General features: G+C 35.2%; 1 protein-coding gene across 3 annotated transcripts in view; it reads right to left on the minus strand.

Annotated features, from left to right (window-relative positions):
- Nucleotides 1-25,000, minus strand: part of LOC115219535 (protocadherin gamma-A11-like) — a 137,866-nt gene that overhangs the window by 1,007 nt on the left and 111,859 nt on the right. The gene's annotated exons all lie outside the window — the stretch shown is intronic.

The raw sequence follows: 25,000 nt of genomic DNA on the forward strand, positions 1-25,000 counted from the left end.
GCCCACACCTTATAATTGTCTCCATCATACGATAAGTTACTTAATAAGCTAAAATTCTGAGAAATAAGTTATCTAGAACAGAAGTCACTCCTCTGATTTTCAAAGACTTTTATTGAAAACTTACTTCTGTTAAGACATCTGCAATCTTTGATACCTTATATCTTATATTTCCTTCCTTTAACATATTCACAAATCCCATTTCCTCTTTCTCCTTCTTACTGTATAACTTGAAGCCCAAAGCTATCAAGATTAATGATATTATGCAGGATAAGGGGAATTCTGGAAAGCTATTAGATTGCAACATTCAAAAGTTATTGTCAGGGGTCCCTTAATCAGTTCATTGCTGCAAAGTAGTTGCATCTGTTTAAATCCCACATTGGTTTTGTTTTCTAACAAGATTGCTCACATGAAATTATAATAGTCAATGCAAATATCATTTGAGCCCTATCACATTTATATTATTTCGTAATTGTTGACATTACTATTATAAATTATTACCACAGTTTCTTTCAAGTAATAACAGTTGAATCATCAGATACAGCATTCCAATGTAGCTAAACATGCAAGTGTGTACATATGTATACATACATACATACATACACACACACACACACACACATATATATATATATATATATACATACATATATATATATATATATATATACACACACACACACACATATATATGTACACACATATATACACAGACATATATATGTACACACATACATATGTTTATAAATATGTATGTGTGTCATCATCATCACCATTTAACATCTGCATTCCATACTGGCATGATATATATATATGTATCTGTATATATATATATATATATATATATATAGATATATATATATATATATACAGATATATATATATACATATATATACATATAACGGGAAGCTTTATAAAAATAGACAAAAGACGAAGGCAGGTGGGAAACAAACAAACAATTGTATTAGTATGGCGCTCAGGAAATATAAATAAAACAACTCTTTAACGTTTCGAGCCTACGCTCTTCAACAGAAAGATACACAGAGAGAAAAAAAAACACAGAAAGAAGGAGAGAAAAAAAATGCATGCAGTAACTAACGAATCAACATGCCGATCTGGTGATATATATATATACATATATATATATGTTACGCCTGGCGAAATGCGTAGCCATATTTTGTCTGCCGTTACGTTCTGAGTTCAAATTCCGCCGAGGTTGACTTTGCCTTTCATCCTTTCGGGGTCGATAAATTAAGTACTAGTTTTGCACTGGGGTCGATGTAATCGACTTAATCCGTTTGTCTGTCTTTGTTTATCCCCTTGTGGCTAGTAAAGAAATATATATATATATATTATATATATATACACACACATATGCACACACACACATATATATATATATATATATAATATATATATATATTATATATATATATATATTCATGCATGTATATATGTATATAAGTATATACAGGGTGTAATGGGTAAATTGTGGCCATATTTTATCTTTAATTTCATGCATGTATTTTGTTTGTTTTGATTTTGTCAACTACACATTATAGTAGGGTCAAATGGGTACCATTTGTGGGGAAAACACCACCATAATGCAGTTTGCTCTGCCAGAAATGTTGCAGGAGATTCTAAGCATGACTAAACATGTAAATCTCACACACATTCACTCCCTACGCCAATGCCATAAACTGTCCACACACACACACACACACACACACATATATATATATAAAGTCGACCTTGGCAGAATTTGAACTCAGAACATAAAGATAGATGAAATACTGCTAAGCATTTCGCCTGGCATGCTAATATTTCTGCTGGCCTTAAGCAAATTGCAATACTAACAAGGTCATGGCATATCTGACTAATAACCCCTACCTCCCAAATGAAAACAGGAAATTTGGAAGTAACAACAACAAGTAAAGAAACTGACCATCTAAAACATACTACCTGCTTGCACTCTTTTGTGAATCCTTAGAAATTCTATTGCAATAAAGCTGACACTCCTAATTACTAAGTTTTTAAATACTGGACTAAAATTTGACCTTTACAATGACAAAGCAAGGGATTATATCCAATAAAACCAAACATGATTAAAACTACTGACACTTCCAATACCTAGCTCCTAAAAGGAACATGCCTAAATATTCATTCCTGCTTATAAAGTGTGTAGTTGTCTTTTCATAGCACCAGTCCTGATACTTTTTGAGCAGACATGTGTGTGTGTGTGTGTGTATATATGTACATTCTTTTATTCTTTAATTTGTTTCAGTCATTTGACTGCAGCCATGCTGGAGCACCACCTTTAGTCAAGCAAATCAACCCCAGGACTTATTCTTTGTAAGCCTAGTACTTATTCTATCGGTCTCTTTGCCAAACCACTAAATTACAGGGACATAAACACACCAGCATCGGTTGTTAAGCAATGTTGGAGGGACAAACAGACACAAACACCTACACACATACACACACACATATATCTATATCTATTTCTCTCTCTCTCTCTCTCTCTCTCTTTATATATATATATATATACATATAAATGATGGTCATCTTTCAGTTTCCGTCTACCAAATCCAGCCACAAGGTTTTGGTCAGCCTGAGGATATAGTAGAAGATACTTGCCCAAGGTGCCACGCAGTGGGACTGAACCCGGAACCATGTGGTTGGGAAGCAAACTATTTACTACACAGCCACTCACGCACCTATATACATATAAAAGTATGTACATGCATTTGTACGTGTGTGTGTTTATGTTTGTGTATACCTCTCACCACCACCTGACAAATAGTCATGGTTCGTTTACATCTCTGTAACTTTGTGGTTTTGACAAAAGAGATTGATGGAATATGCACCTGACTTAAAAAGATAGATACCAGGTTGATTTGTTTGATGAAACCCTTCAAGGTAGTGTCTCAGCACAACCACAGTCTATTGACTAAAACAAGTGGTAATTAATAATGGTATTTAAGTTCAGTTGGCGGCGAGCTGACAGAAACATTAGCACGCCGGGCGAAATGCGTAGCCGTATTTCATCTGCCATTATGTTCTGAGTTCAAATTCCGCCGATGTCGACTTTGCCTTTCATCCTTTCGGGGTCGATAAATTAAGTACCAGTTACACACTGAGGTTGATATAATCGACTTAATCTGTTTGTCTGTCCTTGTCTGTCCTCTCTGTGTTTAGCCTCTTGTGGGTAGTAAAGAAATACGTATTTAAGTTCACCACAAACCCCATCAGTTTTGTGGAGAATGTTTAGTCATAATCAACTTCAAATCAGCTATTGCTGCTAAACTTTAGAAAATAGGTATAATTTATCATATATAATTTCTTTTATAAATTAGTCTTCCTATCTTTCCAGTATTGTTACAGTTTACTATTTTACTGAAAGAGCTTCTCACAAGCATCGTAGACCGATATTTTACACAACTTATGTTGTGATATTTCTGGCACGTTATAAAAATAGATAATTAGCATATTCACTAGAAATGCAATATCTGTCCTGATTTTATATGAGAATGTGTTACCAGTGTCATAAGAAAATGCACTTGAAAATTATTTCTTCTTTGAAGGCAAATGTCAGTTTGCAGAACATAAAAACTCTCCTACTTGTTTCATATACCCTTTCAAAATGTTAATTCATATGATTTCACAGAAACATTTAATTAATGTCAGTATTGAACAATGATTATGATGATGCATTCTGATGATAATAATAATAATAATAAGAGTTACTCCTAGTTTATGCACAAGGCCAACAGATTTGAGGGGAGGGGTTAGTCAATGCCATTGAATTCATTACTTCATTACTTCATTAATATATTATTTTATCAACCTCAAAATGTTGAAAGCAAAGTTAACTGTAGCACAGTTTGAACTTGGACTGCAAACAAGGAACACCTCAAAGCATTTTTCTGACAGTCCACAGCCATGATAATAATAATAATAAGAAGAATATAGCATGCACTGGTCTCTCACACACACGCAAAAAAATAACAATAATAATAATAATAATAATAATAATAATAATAATAATAATAATAATAATAATAATAATAATAATGTAGTACCAGACAGTGACTCTCGTAGCTTTTGATCTTAACTAATTGGAAGTGTTATCATGTACAATGATTTGTCTTGGTATAAAAGATGGGCTACAGCTAATATTCTGCTCAATAACACAGATTTGCTTGCCAGTTAAGTTAAGTTAAGTTGTTTGACCTTAACCAGTTGACCATGTCTCTTAGTGGCTGATGATATGTGCATCTCTGACCATGAGCAGAGGTAGTGGGGGAGCATCATAACCATGTGTTGAGAGGGATTCTTTGGGGTTTGGATAATTCACTTTTGGAAACACGGGTGGTTCATTCAACATCCTTAAACAATCCTTATCAGGGACCTTTTGAGCGGGACGAGTTACTCAACAAAAATAAAATTCTAGCTGGGCCCCACCTGCAAGGTCATGTGTTGTTTATCTTGATATGAGATCACCATGTCGTGCACATATGGTTGTGATGCATGTGCCTGGTGTACCCTTATCAGATGGGTAGTCATGATGGGTTTACTGGGCTTCGTATATTTTACCCCAGTGTCACTTTGATGGCATGCACTGCTCTCTCACTCAATAATAGTAATAATAAGAATAATGATGATGATGATGATGATGATGATGATGATGATGATGATGATAATAATAATAATAATAATAATAATAATAATAATAATAATAATAATAATAAACTATTACTACCATTGTATTTTAATTTAACTTAAAAAAAAAATGAACGAACTATTGAGTTTAGTTTAATGGCCTACCAATGTATACTATGAGTTTCTTTGCCCTAGGAGTCGGGAAGACACTCGGCAAGAAATGGAAGCAAATTTAAAAGAAGAAAAAAAAAATAATAATAATAATAATCATAAGAATACTTTTAATGGGTGGGTTGGGGCTAATTAACATCAATATCAACAACAAAAACAGCAGCAAAAACAAAAACCTAATAACAAACACTTTCAAACTGTCACATTATTAAAACTGTTAAACTGTTAAACATTGACTCCCGCACAAACAACATATGTTTAGTGAGCCAACAGAAGGTCTGCATGTAAGTCTCATAACTTGATGTTCTAAAAAGGGCAGCTAAACATCACCATTGAGGGAGCATGATTTAGCAGTCAGAAGCATGTTTTTAGGTATCTCTTTGGTCACAAAAGACGTAGACATTCTCTAAATCTCCTCACACTTGATCCAGTATGAACATCCAAGATGTGACAGCCAGAGGAGGGAATGAGAACTTTGCCAGCATCCAGCTGTAACTCATTACGAATGAATAGACTAGAACAAAGTGGAATGGAGTATCTTGCTCACAGACACAATGCACTACTTGACCCAAGTATTGAACCCATGATGTAGTGGTTGATGTAAGTTCAATACCCTAACCACCAGATTTGATAGAAATAGCAACCAAGTGTCCTTCAAATCTTATCCTACCATTTTTCTAAGAAAAAGTAAAACATCACATTTGATGTTGTCATAGATATAAAATACTCAGGAGGATGATCGTGGTTGGAATGACATTGATCCTCAGTCTGTTCGATCAGGATCATATCAAGGTTAAACAACAACCAGGAATACCTTTGATAAAAAAAAGCCCTAATGCTCCCTCATAACAACAAAGCATCCTTCTATACCACACAATATTAATAGCATATAAAATATCACATGGGCCCTAACATTAGTTTAAAAGCAAGGCAGCATCTAGGCAAAGAAAACGGGTTAGATTAAATAAAGCCATTAACTTCATAATTTATATTGTTTTGTTTTTATTGTTAAAAATAAAATCAAATTTAAGCTATGGATGACAATATATATATATATATATATTTATATTTATATTTATAAATATATATATCAATTATATATATGTGTATATATATATATCGATGATATAAATATACACATACTTACATACATATATATATATATACACATACATATTATACATATGTATGTATATATACATATATCATATATATATATATTTATATATATCCATAATATGATATATACATACTTATATACATATATATATATATATATATGTATGTATATATATATATATGCATATAATTATATATGTGTATAAACATATATACATAAAATAACATATATACGTTTATATTTACACATATATATGTATACATACACACATATATATATATATATATACATATATATACACTCACACAACCACGTGCATACACAGAGGAAGCGAATGCATGATACAAAGAGATAGGAAGAGCCTGGTTTTGTTTGACATCATTATGATTCAAGTTCTTTTATATTTTTTTTGCGTGTGAGTGTGTGTTGTGTGTGTTCTGAGAGATTACGCATAGAAAAGAGTGTGCACGCGTGTGTGCAACCATCTTTATAAAGATAATTTATATTTTTCCCTTTATGACAGTAACTACCATATCATCCAGTTTATAGTGTTGTGATGGTATAAAAAATTCTTTTTATTTTAGCCATTACACTTATCTATCGTGAAGCGGAGGGTTGCAAAAGAGGAAATTGAGAGACTGGAAGTGGGGGGGGGGAGGAAGGAGTCGTGAAGGAAGGAAGAATCTATAGTTATAAAATAATTGCTATATATAAAAGAAAATTACTTGTCTATTTCATATAAAAATGATGCATCAGATATTGACCAGATGACAATGATCATTGTCTTGGGTTGCAGAAAGAGGTCGCTATTTATTTTAAACTAAATTCCTCCCCCACCCCCATCCCACCCCTTCATTTTTAGATCATAAAGGAAATATCAGTTAGAAACTGGGATTCCACGAGTGGATTTTAACAATGCCATTACTTCATGACTCATTACACTCGGTTCATTGTTTTCAATGAAGAACCATGTCTATAATTTTGTGGTTTATTTTTGGAAATGATTTCTACTTGTCAGTGAGGTGGAAAAATATCGTTGTAAGTTATATTAATAGTGTTCAATATCTCTCAAATATATCATTTAGCTACAGCAGGACCATCACAACATTATGGTCTATAAACATATTAGCAACACCAACATCCATATTAATTAGGTAGATGTCAGATTTTCTCCATTGAGTATTCATCCACACACAAAAACAGTTGAAATAGGAACAGCCATACAGTATCAAATGAGATTTCTTCTTCTAGTTGTTGCTACTATTCGGCACTATTGGAACTACACCTGTTTTGTGTTTGTTCAACGAGAAATATGATAATATATTTTATTTTGCCTATGTCATAATGGACAAATATCCTAAAAGACAACTTTGTGTACAAGTAAACAACTATATGTATAAGTATTGTATACTGACGTACAAAATTTGTAGAACCGCTATGTATCATCATTTTAACGTCCAATTTTCTGTGCTTGAAGTGGACAGACAGAATTTGTGGTGGTGGATTTTCTATGAAAGATGCCATTCTTCTCGTTTCCCACTCTCACCTGTCTCTAAGTAGGGTGATATTTCCCCCGTGACCTGACATGTTTCTGTGGAAGATTGGAAATGAAGATTGGTCACATAGATTTATAACTGTCACATGATGTCAAGGCAAGAAGGCAGTAGCATACACACAAATACACACACATGCATACATGCACTGCAAACCACCTACATGTATATATATACATACATATATATATATATATATACATATATATGTATATATATACGTATATAAATATATATATATATATATATACATATATATATATATATATATATATACATATATATATATATACATATATATACATATATACATATACATATATATAATATAATATATATATATATATTATATATATATATATATATAACATATATATATACATATATATATATATATATATATATATATATATATATATATATATATATGTATATATATACGTATATAAATATATATATATTATATAACCTCTTATTCTTCCATTCTTTTTACTTGTTTCAGTCACTTGACTGTGGCCATGCTGGAGCACTACCTTTAGTCAAACAAATTGACCCCAGTACTTAGTCTTTTTAAGCCTATAGGTCTCTTTTGCTGAACTGCTAAGTTACGACAATGTAAACACACCAAAAGCAGCTGTCAAGTCATGGTGGGGGGAGACAAATACATACATACATATATGTGTGTATATTATATATATATATATATATATATATACGATGGGCTTCTTTCATTTTCTGTCTACGAAATCCACTCACAAGGCTTTGATCGGCCTAAGGCTATAGTAGAAGACATTTGCTCAAGATGTTTCACAGTGGGACTGAACCCAGTGCCATGTGGTTGGAAACCAGCTTCTTACCACTCCTGTGCTATATATATATATATATATATATATATATATAAACACATACACATATATATATACACACACACATATACATGATAATCTTGTTTGAGTTTCCGTCAACCATATCCACTTACAAGGTTTTGCTCAGCCCAGTGGTACAGTAGAAGACACTTCTCCAAGGTGCTGTGCAGTGGAACTGAACCCAGAACCATGTGGCTGGGAAGAAAAATATGTTTTAGAAACGACCTCTTCGATCCACTTTAATATATAAATAAATACCAAGTAACAACCTTCTTACACACATTAGCAAACTATTTTGCTTTTAAAGGTTTATCTAAAAGGGTTTTATAACCGTTTGAAGCAATGTCTTATATTCTGAATTTGATTCTTTTGGAACCAGTCTTTATTTATGATTCATAAGTGTCTGTATAGCTTTTATTTATTTACTTTTTACAAAATAAATTTTGTCTTCAAGAATTAACTCAAACTGCTTGACTGCCCATACCACTGCAGAAATGGCTGCCTTCTAAAGATTAGATCTTTAATAATAAAGGAATATAATTGAAATTGCTTTCAACTTTCATTGCTCCTGTAATTTCTTTTAATTAGAAATAAAATACCCTTTAATTTTATCAACATTAACAGATCTGATTGTTATCAAGTGACTATCCTTCTAAGAAATGTTAGCTGGGCTGAGTGTAGGAGAAATGGTTTGTTTTCTCTTATTTCAACTAGCCACTCACTCAATTCCTTTCTTCTGTTTCACAAGCAAAACAACAAGCATATTTGACCATATTTCTGATAAAATACACTGCCAATGCATTTCAATTAATTTTGAAATTAATTACGAATTTGGGATAAATTTAGTGAGAAACCAGATTTTCATTTTTAAATTGTTTGGGGCCTATCTGAATGAAAGTTCTTACACATAATTCTGATGAAAGATTTTAATTTAAATATGAATCTTTTAAAACAGGCATTATACAACATAGAACCTGTGCTTGTCTTAGATATATTTGCACTAAAAGTGATAGTGCATTGTATATTGTTTTCTAACTGAGTGACCTGATAAATCAATTATAAATAAATTTTAACAGGCATAGATGGGTGTTTGGGTACGAAATTTGCTTTGAAACCATCTGACTTTGGGATTTAATTATATATGTGTGTGTGTGTTTTGTATTTATACATACACACATACATACATACATACGTCCATACATACATACATGCGTACATACATACATACATACATACATTCATTCATGCATACATACATATATATATATATGCATGTATATACACTCTCACACACACACACACATATATGCATGTGTGTGTGTATCATCATTGTATAAACATTCACTTTTTCATGTTTGTATGTTTCTATGGGTTGGATGGAGTTTATTAAAGCAAATATTTTTTATGCCACTATAACTTAGTGGCTGATCAAAATACAACCAATATCACTAGTCATGTGATCACATGACTGACCAGGCTCTCAGATATTGTTACATATCGCTAGTCACAATGCGTTTTGGCATTGTTTTAGTCTTCAAATGACATTCCCCAACATTCCCCCCCCCCTGAATGAAAGCGGGACTGGAGCAACATGAAATGAAATGCTTTACTGAAGAATGCAACGCACCACCCAAACAGGGAATTGAACCCATGATCTTGTGATCATGAGTGCAACAGCCTAACCACTATGCCACACACACCTTCACGAAATATATCACTAGTACCAGACTTAAAATAAGCAGGAGTGGCTGTGTGGTAAGTAGCTTGCTAACCAACCACATGGTTCCGGGTTCAGTCCCACTGCGTGGCATCTTGGGCAAGTGTCTTCTGCTATAGCCTCGGGCCGACCAATGCCTTGTGAGTGGATTTGGTAGACGGAAACTGAAAGAAGCCTGTCGTATATATGTATATGTATGTATATATATGTACGTGTGTATGTGTGTTTGTGTGTGTATGTTTGTCCCCCTAGCATTGCTTGACAATCGATACTGGTGTGTTTACGCCCCCGTCACTTAACGGTTCGGCAAAAGAGACCGATAGAATAAGTACTGGGCTTACAAAGAATAAGTCCCGGGGTCAATTTGCTCGACTAAAGGCGGTGCTTCAGCATGGCCGCAGTCAAATGACTGAAACAAGTAAAAGAGTAAAAGAGTAAAGAGTATATATGTGAGAAAGGATAACAGCTTATATATAACTAGGACTCTAGCGGTTCAGCAAAAGAGACCGATAGAATAAGTACTAGGCTTACAAAGAATAAGTCCCGGGGTCGATTTGCTCGACTAAAGGTGGTGCTCCAGCATGGCCACAGTCAAATGACTGAAACAAGTGAAATAAAAAAAAAAAAAGAAAAAGAAAGATGATTGCAGTCCAAAGACAGAAACATATATAAACGTGTAATAAAAGGGTAGAAAAACAGTTGTAGGATATTCTAAGAATGCAATTTTAGAAAGCATAATGTGTAAATGTTAGCATTCATTAGATTGTACATGGAATTGCATATTATGGAGTTTACTCAGATCAAAAAGAATCCAGAAAGAACACCCGAAAGTGTTGTATGTTTGACTAGACCTTTCTTAATTTAATCTCTTGTGGAAGAAATAATCAGTTTGTTTGTTTTCTCAGTTCGAATGCCTTGTTACTAAACAGCGTTTCTATTTGCAGATGTTTCCATGCACTCCCACACATACACGCATACATGGACGTGTGCATACGCATATAGTGGAGATAGACACACTGGTGGCAAGAGACATATAAAAAGGTTGTTTTTCTATTAGCAGAAAACAATGCAAAAGAAAAATGGGAAAAGAAAAATATAAAGAATTGAAAAAAAAAACACACTAAATAAATGGAAAGTAAATATAAACACTTGGGAATACAAAAGAAAAGCTAGCTTTCACAATTCTTTCCAAATTTAGGCTTACATTGCTGTGTACTATCGGTAATTCTATCTTATTCTCTCTACTCGTTGGGTTTCTTTTCTAGTTCCTGTCAATACTTTAGGTCAGTGTTTGAAAATGTAAACCAAGGAAGAAAATAAATAAATAAATATTTAAATAAATAAACAAACAAAAGTAAAACTGTACATTAATGAAAAATTAAAAAAAAAAAATGATTGCAAGTATAATTCAATCAATTGAAGAAATAAAATTCAACTGAGAATGAATACAGACTTTGTGAAATATAAACAAAAAGATGACTGTTAAACACAAATGCAATCACTTAAACAAACCAAACAAAAAGAAAAAAAAATATTTTATAAACTTTAGAATTAACATCAGTACTTGCAGTTGCAATAAAAATGTAAGCTCAAACTCAGCTAATAGAGGCTTTCACAAACAGATACACGTGGCTATTTTGCTGACAAAAGGATGTTGCTTCATATGCTATTCTTTTTTCTTACCCTTTCTTAATCACCCACCCCTTCCTATATTTCACTGCCAGCTCACATGACTGCTTATGTCACTTTCTCACTCACAACTGGTCACCTATCTTTTTATTGAAACATACATACATACATACATACATACATACATACATACATACATACATACATACATACATGTATGCATACTTACATACATACATTCATTCATATATATACAGTGGTACCTTGACTTATGAGTGTGGTAACTAATGAGTTTTTCGAGATATGAGCCATCTCTCAGCTGATTTTTTGCTTTGAGTTGTGAGCTAAAATCTGGGTTATGATGCCCCACCACTTGTTGATGTAGCAAACGCCACAGTGAATACCATAACATCCACCCAGGATCCTGTGTCTCACTCGATAGCTAGACAGATATACACGTGATCAAGTGCAAAGATCATTAGTAGATCAATAGCCAGACAGACACGTGTATTAGCAAGTGTAAAGATCATTCGTGGATAGTTAGTTAGATAGGTGGTAAAATGCTTACTTAGTTATTACAGGCTACAGAAGTGTCAGTGTTGTGCTTGCAGTTATTTTCCAAAATTTGGTTTTCTAGCCATGCGTCCGAAGAAAGTGAGTGAGAAGGACAGTGGTAAGAAGAAGAAGTGGATGGTGTGCATCGAATTAAAGAAAGAAATTAGTGAAAAACGTGATCGAGGTGTGCATATAGTCGACATGACAAAGCAGCATGAGTGCAGCACTTCTAGAGTCTACACCATACTGAAGAATCAGGAGCTGATAAAGGCTAGCAAAGGGCATTAAAAAAATTTCTAAACAGTGTACATCTATCCATGAAAATACAGAGAGGCTGCTGATAGTGTGGTTGATTTACAAGCAGCTTACAGGAGATACTGTGGCAGAGGCTATAATCTACAAGAATGCACGAGCTATTTACGCTGATTTGCTGCAGCAGACCTCAGTCACTTGTACAGATGAGGCATTGGACGATCTATCCAAAGCTAGTTGAGGCTGGTTCAAGAATTTTAAAAAGAGGACCAGCATTCACCCCCTTGTCAGGCATGGTAAGGCAGCAAGAGTGGATATGAAGGCAGCGAGAGCAGATATGAGGGCAGCTGAGGATTACCTCAAAACTTTTGCCAGAATAAAAGCAGCTGAGGGATACATCACCCAGTAAGTCTTCAGCTGTGATGAGACAGGACGTTTTTAGAAGATGCCAAGGAGGACTTATATAATGGCAGAGGAGAAAAGGATGCCAGGCCACAAACCCATGAAAGATAGGCCTACTTTCCTACTGTGTGCCAATGTGAGCTGCAACTGCAAGATTAAGCCTCTCTGCAAGATTAAGATTTATGATTCAGTAAACCCCCGAGTCTTTAAATCACGTAATCTTCCAATATAGGCTCTTTTGAGTCCCCAAAAAGCGTTAGCATCACCTTCACTGCAGAAGACTATGTCTTGAATTTCTTCATTGTTGGCAAGCCAGAATGTTTCCACTCCATACTCTGTCTTTTGGATTCTGCTTCATAATGACAGACCCACGTTTCATCTCCTGTGACTATTCTGCTCAAAAATTCTTCGCTCTCATTATTGTGGTGATCAAGTGAATGTTGTGACAGACCTCAAAATGTTTGTTCTGGTGCAAAGCTCTTTTGGCACCCATCTTGCACAGACTTTATGGAAGCTGAGCTCATCATGGATGATTTGTTAGGCAGAACCATGACTAGTCTGCTGAGAATGAGCTACCTCTTTGATGATAACTCACCAGTTCACCATTACAATCTCTGAAGCTTGTGGAATTCTCTTGTTAGTAGTGGAAATTGATGGGCGTCCTACTTCCTCTTTGCGCATCCCACTTGTCTGGCCACTTTTGAATTTCTCGATCAACACATACACACTTCTATGCCATAGTGCACTGTTCCCATATTTTGCTAAAAGCCTCTGATGAATTTCAGCACCTGACACACACTCCAACCACAGAAATCAGATCACTGCTTTTTGTTCTTTTTTGGTGTACATTGCTAGTGGAGTGGCCATGCTTACACTGTAAGGCCAGAAAGAAAAATGGTGGGATCAGGCTCAAGCTTCGATCACGTGACCACTATAGTACCAGCTATTAGCATGCATAGAAGGCAGTGTGATAATAATAAGGATATGTTATGGTAAAAGTGTGGATAATTTTTTACTTCCCTCCTACGTAGATATATATCTATTTATACATATATATATATATATGTATGTATGTATATTATATATATATATATATATATACATATATATATATATATATTATATATATATTATATATACATATATAATATATATATATATATATATATATATATATATATATATATATACATATATATATATATGTATATATAGATATATGATGTATGTATGTATATATATATATGTATATGTATGTATATAATATATATGTATATATATGTGTATATATATATATACCCCACCTCTTACCCACCTTTGCTTTTCCCACTCTTGCCTCCCCCACCTCCCAACACCATCACACCACATCACACACCACTACACCATACACCACAATACCACACAACACATCACATCACAACACACTACCATGCACACACCAGCACTGACCACTTCCCACACTCATATTTTCACACCCACACATACACACATGCACACAGCCCTCTTCCACATGCGCATGCGAACTTTCTTATACACACGCCCGTGCACCTACGTTTTGGGATCACCACTACTTTATTATCTCCCCTTCTCCCTAGTTCTCCTGTGTGACCCTTCTGCTTGGCATTTGCCATGACAGATCGCTAGCCACTACACATTCTTTATTTTCTTTCTTTGTTTCTTTCTTTGTTCCTTTCTGTGGAAGAGCATAAGCTCAAAACATTAAAGACTTTACACTTTCTGAGTGTTATATTAATACATCTAATTGTTGTCTACATCACCTGCCTGGGTCTTTGTTTTTTTGTGAATTCTCCCTATATATATATATATAGGACTAAACTTTAAACCTTTGACCTTTACAGAACCAAAGCAAAGGGTTAAATCCAGTAAAATCAAACATAAGTAAAACTACTGACATATCATAAACTTACCTACATCTTATTTTTTTTTGTGAAGCACAAAAAAAAAAAATCCCATGATCCAAAGGAAGCACACCTAAATATATGTATACCTGCTTACAAAGTTCTACATACATGAATAAGTTATAGACATTAACTTAACTGCAAATTTATTCAATAAAAATTACTCCAAAACACCTCTTCATTACAATCCACCCTAAAACCTAATTATCACTCCACTAAAACCCACACAAGGAAGATTTTAACTTAGAGATTATATAAAGCCAAGATTAAGTTTAATGCATCACTGTTTGACAATAGCTTAACTTGCCAAAACTTGGAAGTCACTAACTATAATACTCTTGTTTAAGAAGAATAAATTTGTACCCAACAAGTTTATGGAGTAACCCATCAGATTAATGCAAAAGCATTTTTATTATATCTAGGCATAAAACAGATATCAATATATCTATATCTATCTATCTATCTATCTATCTATCTTCTATCTATATATATATATATATATATATATATAATATATATATATATATATTATATATATATATGCAATATCTATCTATCTGTATGCATACACATATGTATAAATGTACATATGTATATACGTGCATAATATAGGTATATATAAATACACATTTGTGTGTGTGTGTGTATATATATATATTATATAATATATATATATAATATATATACATACATACACACATATATATATATGCAAATATCTATCTATCTGTATGGATACACATAGATGTATAAATTTATATATAGACACACACATGTATGTACATATGTATACACACACACATATGTATAATGTGTGTATATATATATATATATATATATATATATACATATATACACACACATATGCACATATATATTGCATCTCACTAACACAATAAGTGGTATGTAATTCATCCCCATAACATTGTGTATACTTAACACTATATTATATTACTTCCTTTTATTACTTATCCATCTTATCTGCCTCTGTTTATTTTATATCGAATGAATTGTGTATTTAACATTTAAGTTCCAATAAACCAAAATTTCCAAGTGTGTATTCCTCTACTCCATGGATCCATAATGGAAATTACACTCTTTGAATCTTTCACACCATGTATATATTTATATACATGTGCGTGTATGTGCGTGTGTGAGAGAGAGAATGTATATATGTATGTGTAGGTGTGTATGTAGTATATGTGCATACTATACACACACATGCACATATATATATAATATATATATATATACATGAATTTGTATCTACCTGCCTAACTATCAGTCTCTCTCTCTCTCTCTATCTATCTCTTGGTCTATTCATCTTTCTCTTTGTCAAAATATATGTATGTATGTATCTGTGTATGTGTGCATGTGTGTGTATTTTGTGTAGATATCTGCATGTGTATGTGTACATGTGCATATATGTGAATGTATGTGTTTATATATGTATGCATATAAATATATTATATATATATATACTTGTATAGAGTATTAAAATATATAAATACATTATGTATATGTGATATATATACATACATATACATATGTATATATATACATATATATATATATATATACAACATACACAATAGGCGCAGGAGTGGCTGTGTGGTAAGTAGCTTGCTAACCAACCACATGGTTCAGGGTTCGGTCCCACTGTGTGGCACCTTGGGCAAGTGTCTTCTACTATAGCCCCGGGCCGACCAATGCCTTGTGAGTGGATTTGGTAGACGGAAACTGAAAGAAGCCCGTTGTATATATGTATATATATATGTGTGTGTGTGTTTGTGTGTCTGTGTTTGTCCCCCTAGCATTGCTTGACAACCGATGCTGGCGTGTTTATGTCACTTAGCGGTTCGGCAAAGGAGACCGATAAAATAAGTACTGGGCTTACAAAGAATAAGTCCTTGGGTCTAGTTGCTCGACTAAAGGCGGTGCTCCAGCATGGCTACAGTCAAATGACTGAAACAAGTAAAAGAGTAAAAAAAGAGTATACATATCAAGCAGAATCATAGGCCCTTCCTGAGCAATAGGCTCATAAGCCTGGTTTCCCAGATTCTATGCTGTATATAATTGCCCCCCCCCCCAGTCCATCTAAGGATCATTGTCTTTTACCAGCTGAGTGAACTGACCCAACATGTAATGAAGAGTCTTGCTCATGAACACAATGCATCACCCACTCCAGGAATCGAAACCACAATCATACTATCACGAGTGCAACACCCTAACGACTAAGCTATGTGCTTCCTCATGTATAGGTATACATATGTATATATGTATATATATGTTTGCATAAGTATATATTAATGTACATGTGTGTGTGTGTAAAGAAATATATATTTATACATATGCTCACATATATAGATATATACTTATATGTATATGTATATGCACATACACACACGCACACACACACACACACACATACACATACACGCATAAATACTCACATATACATGTATATACCAACTATATACCACCTTCAATAATTCTCTCATGATATTCATAAATATATCCTCTGCACACATTATACCCACTCAAACACACACACACACACACACTCACACACACTCACACACACATAATATGTTCATACATACATTTACTTATACATTTATCACTCCATGGTCGTGGCTTGTAAATTTGCCCCTAATATAACAGAATTACTAAGCTATAAAATATTGTCATTCATTATACGTTATGGTGCCTGTTCGGCTCAGTGTAGCGTAAGCACTTCTGTCATATTTGTCATAACCTATTCTGTCACTACTCCGTCAATGCCATTCCTATTGTCATCATAAACATTGCCGTCATTGACGCTACCCTCATCTTCCAAGCCGTTGTCCTCATCCCCCTCCTCTCCGTTCTCCCCTTCCTCCTCCGCCTCCTCCTTCTCATCATCATCATAACCATCATCATTCTTGCTATCATTGTTATCATTGTCAAAGACATTATCATTGTCATCGCGTCACTGTCATCCTTATTGTTATTATCGTCAATGACATTGTCATTGTCATTGTCAATGTCAATGTCATCGTCGTTGTCATCGTCGTTGTCATCATTGTCATTGCCAGCGTCATTGATATTCTATTTCAGCATCGTTGCTGACATCATTGCCATCATCATCATTGTTATGAATGTTATCATCATCATTATAAGCTGCCGGACGAGATAGCGAAGATGCTGACGACCGCTCAGTTCAAAGTCTCTCTTGACCAGAAATGGCCTGAACTCTTTGCATGAACACCACCCTGTACATAACTCCATGTCCCCCTACATGGCCTTGCCTTTTGCTTTTTGAGCCAAAAAATTAACTTAACTTAACTCATCATCTTTGTTGTCATTGTTTTTTTGCCTTGCTGGCCCTGGTAATTATTGCCCTCCTCCTCCTCCTCATCATCATCATCATCATCATCCTCATCATCATCATCACCACTACAACCATCACCACGACCACCACCACCACCACCACCACCACCATCATCATCACCATCATCATCATCATCACCACCATTATCATCATTGTCCTCCTCCTCATCATCATCCTCATCATCATCATCATCAACATTGTCTTCATCACATCATAGTTGTGAATGTCATTGACATTATTTCTTTGTCCTCGTCATCATTTTCATTATCATTTCCATATCTCCTCATCATTACCATTGTTGTCATCCTCATGGTACTTCTCCTCTTCAGCATCATCATCATCATCATACTCTTTTACTCTTTCTCTTTACTCTCTTATTTGTTTCAGTCATTTGACTGTGACCATGCTGGAGCACCGCCTTTAGTTGAGCAAATCGACCCCAGGACTTATTCTTTGTAAACCCAGTACTTATTCTATCGGTCACTTTTGCTGAACAGCTAAGTTACAGGGATGTAAACACACCAGCATCGGTTTCAAACGATGTTGGGGGGACAAACACAGACACACAAATATATACACACATACATATATATATATACATATATACGACGGGCTTCTTTCAGTTTCCGTCTACCAAATCCACTCACAAGGCTTTGGTCGGCCCGAGGCTATAGCAGAAGACACTTGCCCAAGGTGCCACGCAGTGGGACTGAACCTAGAACCATGTGGCTGGTAAACAAGCTACTTACCACACAGCCACTCATGTTCCTATCATGATTTTTGGCATGCATCACACCATCATCATCATCATCATTCCTGCCACCAAACCCTCCGATCATCACCATCATCATCTTCATCATAAGCACCACCATCACTGTCATGGTCATCATTTTCTAAGTCATCACCATCTATATCACCACTACCCATATCAGCAATGGCAGCCACATCATAATAAGGAACGATAACACCACCACCACCACCACCACCACCAATACCTATCTATCAATGACAATCCTCAGTCAACATTATGCTTCATATCTCATGGTGATCTCACATAAAACTTTGTCACAATTTCATCCCAGAGGTCAGGCTCTGATCAATTCTGGCTCTTCACAAATCTCACATTCATGTGATGTGTGATATCACATTGTAATATTGTTCTCATATACAAGGTAGCAAGCTGGCAGAATTGTTAGCATGGTGGGGACATTGCTTAGCAGAATTCTGCTTGTCTATATGACCTGGGTTAAAATTCTGTTGAGGTCAACTTTGGCATCGGTAAAATACATACCAATCAAGTACTGGGGTTGATGCAATCAGCTTACCCCACTCCTGAAATTGCTGGTTTTGTTTCAAAATTTGAATCCAATATTGTTCTGATATATGTGAGAAAGGATAACAGTTTATATATAACTAGGGTGGAGACGCAATGGCCCAGTGGTTAGGGCAGCGGACTCGCGGTCGTAGGATCGCGGTTTTGATTCCCAGACCGGGCATTGTGAGTGTTTATTGAGCAAAAACACCTAAAGCTTCACGAGGCTCCTGCATGGGGTGGTGGTGAACCCTGCTGTACTCTTTCACCACAACTTTCTCTCACTCTTTCTTCCTGTTTCTATTGTACCTGTATTTCAAAGGGCCAGCCTTGTCATACTCTGTGTCATGCTGAATCTCCTCAAGAACTACGTTAAGGGTACACGTGTCTGTGGAGTGCTCAGCCACTTGCATGCTAATTCCACGAGCAAGCTGGGACCCTCATCGTCGTAACTGACGGAGTGCTTCTATATATATATTACTAGGACTCTAGCTTGGAATAACCGTCCTGAGTAGCTTTCTTCAAACATCACACTATACATTCAACAATTCCCTATCTGAGGTGTTGAGATAAAACTGCTTGATATTATAAAGGCAGTGATTTGATAGGAGCAGTAGCATTAATTAACTAAATTAACCTTTCATCACTCCATCCATGTTTGTTTAAAAATTTATCTGACCATGCATCATCATCATCATCATCATTATCATCATCAACCCCTGGACATTACTTCTCAAGTCTGCATACTCATAGGACTAGTTACCTGCTTTCCATGATGTATAAGGGAGCAAAATTACAACAGTCCTCTTGAACAGGGCACCAATCTAGCAAAGAGTTACATATTTTCAACTAAGTGAACTAGAACAATGTGAAGTGAAGTGTTTTGCTCGAGAATTCAGTGCACTGCTTTGGCTGAGAATCAAACCCACGATCTTGTGATCTTGAAAGCAACACTCGAACCACTTGGCCATATGACTTCACTTTGACTTTGACAATTGACTTTGACTTTCTCCCTAAATTATACCATGTTACAAGACAAGTCCCTTAACCCCTTGGGGGTTGTTGGGGCACTGAAACCATGCAGCATATTTAGGGTGAGAAAGCCTGGTGGAGCCCATCCCGCCCTGGGCTAAACTCATTTCTATAGCTGAGTGGACTGGAGCAATGTGAAATGAAGTGTTTTTCACAAGAATACAATGGATCGCCCGGTCCAGGGATTGAAACTACAGTCTTACAATCATGAGTCCAACACCATAACCACTAAGTTATGTGCTTCCGCTATGTCATGTACCTAAGTTACATATTGCCATTTTTCAGAAGCTTTCATCCTACAAGGCCAGGTTCATGCCTAACTAATGGCAATAATTTGATTTTTAACTTATGCCATGTACCTAAGTTAAAAATCAAATTAATATCATTAGTTAGGCATGAATCTGGCTTTGTTGGACGAATACTTTTTAAACTGACAAAATGTAGTGTTTATAGATAATGGGGGAAATGTGTTGTACCTGCAGACTAACTTCACACCTACATACTTCTGTTCCTACTGGAATCAATATGTCACACCACATATCACCGTGTTTTATAATTGACACACCTGATCTGCAAAATTCCCATCTTTCTATATTGCAGTGCATAATAAACTATATACATCTCAAAACATAACACCATTTGTATATTATTCAAGTGCATCCCTATATATAGACATACATATATCCAAATATATGTGTGTGTGTGCGAGAACGCGTGTGTGTATGCGTGTGTGTGTGTGTGTGTGTGTGTGTGTGTAGCCACTTTAACATGGCTGTCCATTCGAGAGGTGCATAGCAAATTATACACATCACAACACGTAACACGTAACACACACACACATATATATATATATAGATTAAGTCCGAAATTGATTCAATATAGAGATAACGAAATTTAAATTTTCTAAAGGTTAGTTGCCCGTTTTCAGTTTCAATTTTCCTGTAACAAGCGGATTATAAGTGGATAAAACAGTGTATTTGGCTTTAGAATAACCCTCTTTAGCCCTTAATTATATGATGTATATATATATATATATATATATATATGTTGGCTTGCTCGCTTAGCAAGTGGGGTGGCATCATTTGAAGGCTAAAACAATGTGAAGCGCATTGTGACCAGCGATGTGTAGCAACAATTGATAGACTGGTTGGTCACGGGGATTACGGTGATATATATATATATATGTATGTATATGATTGGCTTCCACACTGCTTCCGTCTTCCAGATTGTCTCACAATGCATTGGTTAACCTGTACAGTAGAAGACAAAAGATACTTGCTCAAGCTGCCATGCAATAGAACTGAGCCCAAAACAACATACTGGTAAAATGAGCCTCTTAACCACTCAGCCAGTACTGAGCCTATACAGCTTCAACTAAACAAGCAAACAAAAAACTCCATGTATTGTTTGAATATCATGCTGTAGCTTGTATTTTGCATATGAGATTTTGGTATCTAATACATTTTGGCATTGTTGTTAAAGTGCATAGAACATTGAAGAAATAAAATTTCTTTATCAGATGAAAAACTGTAAGCAATAAAAATATACAATAAATTATAAATTCATAGAAATATGTGAAAACATAAAAACTATATTTTTAAAATCATAAAACTATGTCTTCTTGTCATTCTTCATTCTTCAGCTCTTTTCTATGTGCACACACACACACACACACACATAAACATGTAAGTATGCACACATGTTAACATATACATACATACAAGCATACACACATGTTAACATATACATACATACAAGCATACACACATGTTCACTTACATAGACTTCCAGATGTATACAACAACATGCAAATATTCTTTCACTCAAATGCATGCTCAGGGTATCCATAGAACATTGTGAGACTGAGATATAGAAGTTGCATATTTAAAAAATGTGGAAGAATCATTTAAATTACTGTAAAGCATTGAAGCAATGAACTGAGTTGGATGGGTGATTGATAAAGAGTGAGTGGAAATAAGTGTTGAATCTTAAAAGGTGATATAGATAATAATACTAAAAAATTCGGGAGAGATGATGACAAAAAAAAAATGGGTGATAAAGATAATTAAGAAAAAATACTTTAGCTGTTGAAAAATGTATGTAATAAGAATAAGTAATAAAAATGAGATAAAAAATCATAAATTTCTAGAATATTTATGAATATAAAATATTAAAATATAAATTCATAAATGTATAGAATATGGAATTTTAAGTGGGAAAAGAAATCAGAATTGATTTAAAAAATGGATTGGAAATGAGATGGATTGAAAAGGTGAAGGTAAAAATTATGCAAAATAGATTAAAAATGAATTAAAAATGACCTAAGGTGAAGTGAAGCAAATCAAAATACAGTAAAAGAAATCAGCACTCTCAGAGTATTAATCTGGTAACCAAAATAGGATTGAATAAAGCAATGGGTTGTGTGTGTGTGTGTATGTGTGCGCGTGCGTATGTGTGTGTGTGTATGTGCTTATGTGAAAAAAAATGAGGCAATGCATGAACAAAACATCATCATCATCATCATCATTTAATGTCTATATTCCATGCTGGCATCAGCTGGATGATTTGACTGGATCTGAGGAGTCCAAGAACTGTTCCAGTGCACCAATGTCTGCTTTGGAATTTTTTCTACAGTTGGATGCCTTTCCTAACAGTAACCATTTTACGGCATGTACTTGGTGACCTTTTTCATGTCACCTGCTCTATAGGGGCCCCAATGCAGCTTGCAGGAATACAAACCCTGAAGGAGGAAGAAATCAGCTTTGTGTTAGTGGAAGAGGGGTAAACTATGGGAGAAAGTGGGATAAGAGTGGGTTCTTTTAGGGGATCTGCATGGCTACTCACATTTGGAGAAAGGGAAAAGAGAAATGATCAGTAGGAGCTGCGAAGGGATAGATAATGGTGATGAGGTACTCAGGTGACCCATAAAAGCACAAGGTAAGTAGAAGTAGGTGGCTGGTTTGCAAGATTGTGTGGGGAGCAGGAGATGCAGGAATGAGGAGGTGGATGGTAAGATTAAGATTTGGGTAGGGTTGTAGGGTGAATGAACAATGAGCCATCAGGTGGGGAAGCGAGAGGGATGCAGAAAGAAACGAGTTGAGGGTGACAAGAAGCAAGATTAGTAATGATCACACAGTTGACGGGGAGGGGACAAAAGAGAGAGAGAGAAAGAGAGAGTGAGAGAAAGAGAGAGAACACATTTGGGTAGTCTGTAGAAGCCAGGGTTGTGGAAGAGGCAGGTATACTACACAGGAGGGGAGGATAGGTTACTGTAACATGGGTGGAGGACAGTATACCTAGCATTTCCAGAACTCAGTTTTTGCTGCAGAATGTGCATTTTTTTGAGAACCTTATAATTCCTGACTTCCCAGTCCTTTGTCCTCTACTCTATGAAGCCCAGGTCCTCAAATCAGCCTTCACCATTTTATTCCATGTTTTTCTTAGTTTTCCTCTTCTGCAAGTTCCAAGTGCATCCTAGAAGTATTCAGATTTTTTTAGGAGAGACAGTCATAACTGTCCCAAATTATTTTAATTTTCATATATCATTATTATATATCTAATAAGCTGACCTGCAAAGGTCAGCTATTCTAGTTTTAATTGAAGGAGAACACTAAATACACTCGTCACTGCAGACTAGTTTGCAAAATGCAGTTAGAATGTTTTGAAGTTTGCCATGCAATAAAGTCTTGTATTAAACTGGGTAAAAACACTACAGAATCTTGTGAAATACTCCAGACTACTTATAGATTAATTTTTTTGTGGCACAAAAGGTTTAAGGATCTTCGAGAGGAGATGAGAAATGATGAGAGATATGGAAAGGAGAGGAATGTCAGAACATTGGAACATCGGAGCTAGTTAAGAAAATTTGCAATTTTTTGGATCAAGTGCTTGTGTGCATTTATAATGACAATATGTTTACTGGTCAGATCTTCATGAATTAGTCTGTGTACTAATTTATGAAGATCTGAACATGCACAAAATTTGTTGAAAGTTTGTTCTTAGGGTGTTCATTGATATGCGTCCTGTAAAAACTGCTTGAGAGAGATGGATATCAACAATGTTCCTCATCGTCCCTACAGTCCTGAACTTGCTCTCTATGATTTTTGGTTGTTTCCCAAGCTAAAGGAGAACTTCAAGGGCAGTTGTTTTGAATACGAAGGAAGCTGTGACAAGGTTTCTGGACATTTTCCTTTCGGAGGTCTTCCATGGGGACTTCAAAAGTGGTTGGGGCATTACAACAAGTGCACTGAAGTCAGAAGGTCCTTCTTAGAGGAGATTTGCCTTGTACTTGTTTGAAATTAATGAATGTCTCACCTGAAAAGCCTGACATCTTTTTGAATGAGCTTCATATCTGCTGAGATGCTCTTCGGTCATGACTGACCATGGGATTGCACCTAGAAAGTTACTCTCCCAGGCACAAGACCGGGCAAGATTGTTCA

The sequence above is a fragment of the Octopus sinensis genome, linkage group LG14 (assembly GCF_006345805.1).
Source record: "Octopus sinensis linkage group LG14, ASM634580v1, whole genome shotgun sequence".
NCBI classification, from domain to species: domain Eukaryota; kingdom Metazoa; phylum Mollusca; class Cephalopoda; order Octopoda; family Octopodidae; genus Octopus; species Octopus sinensis.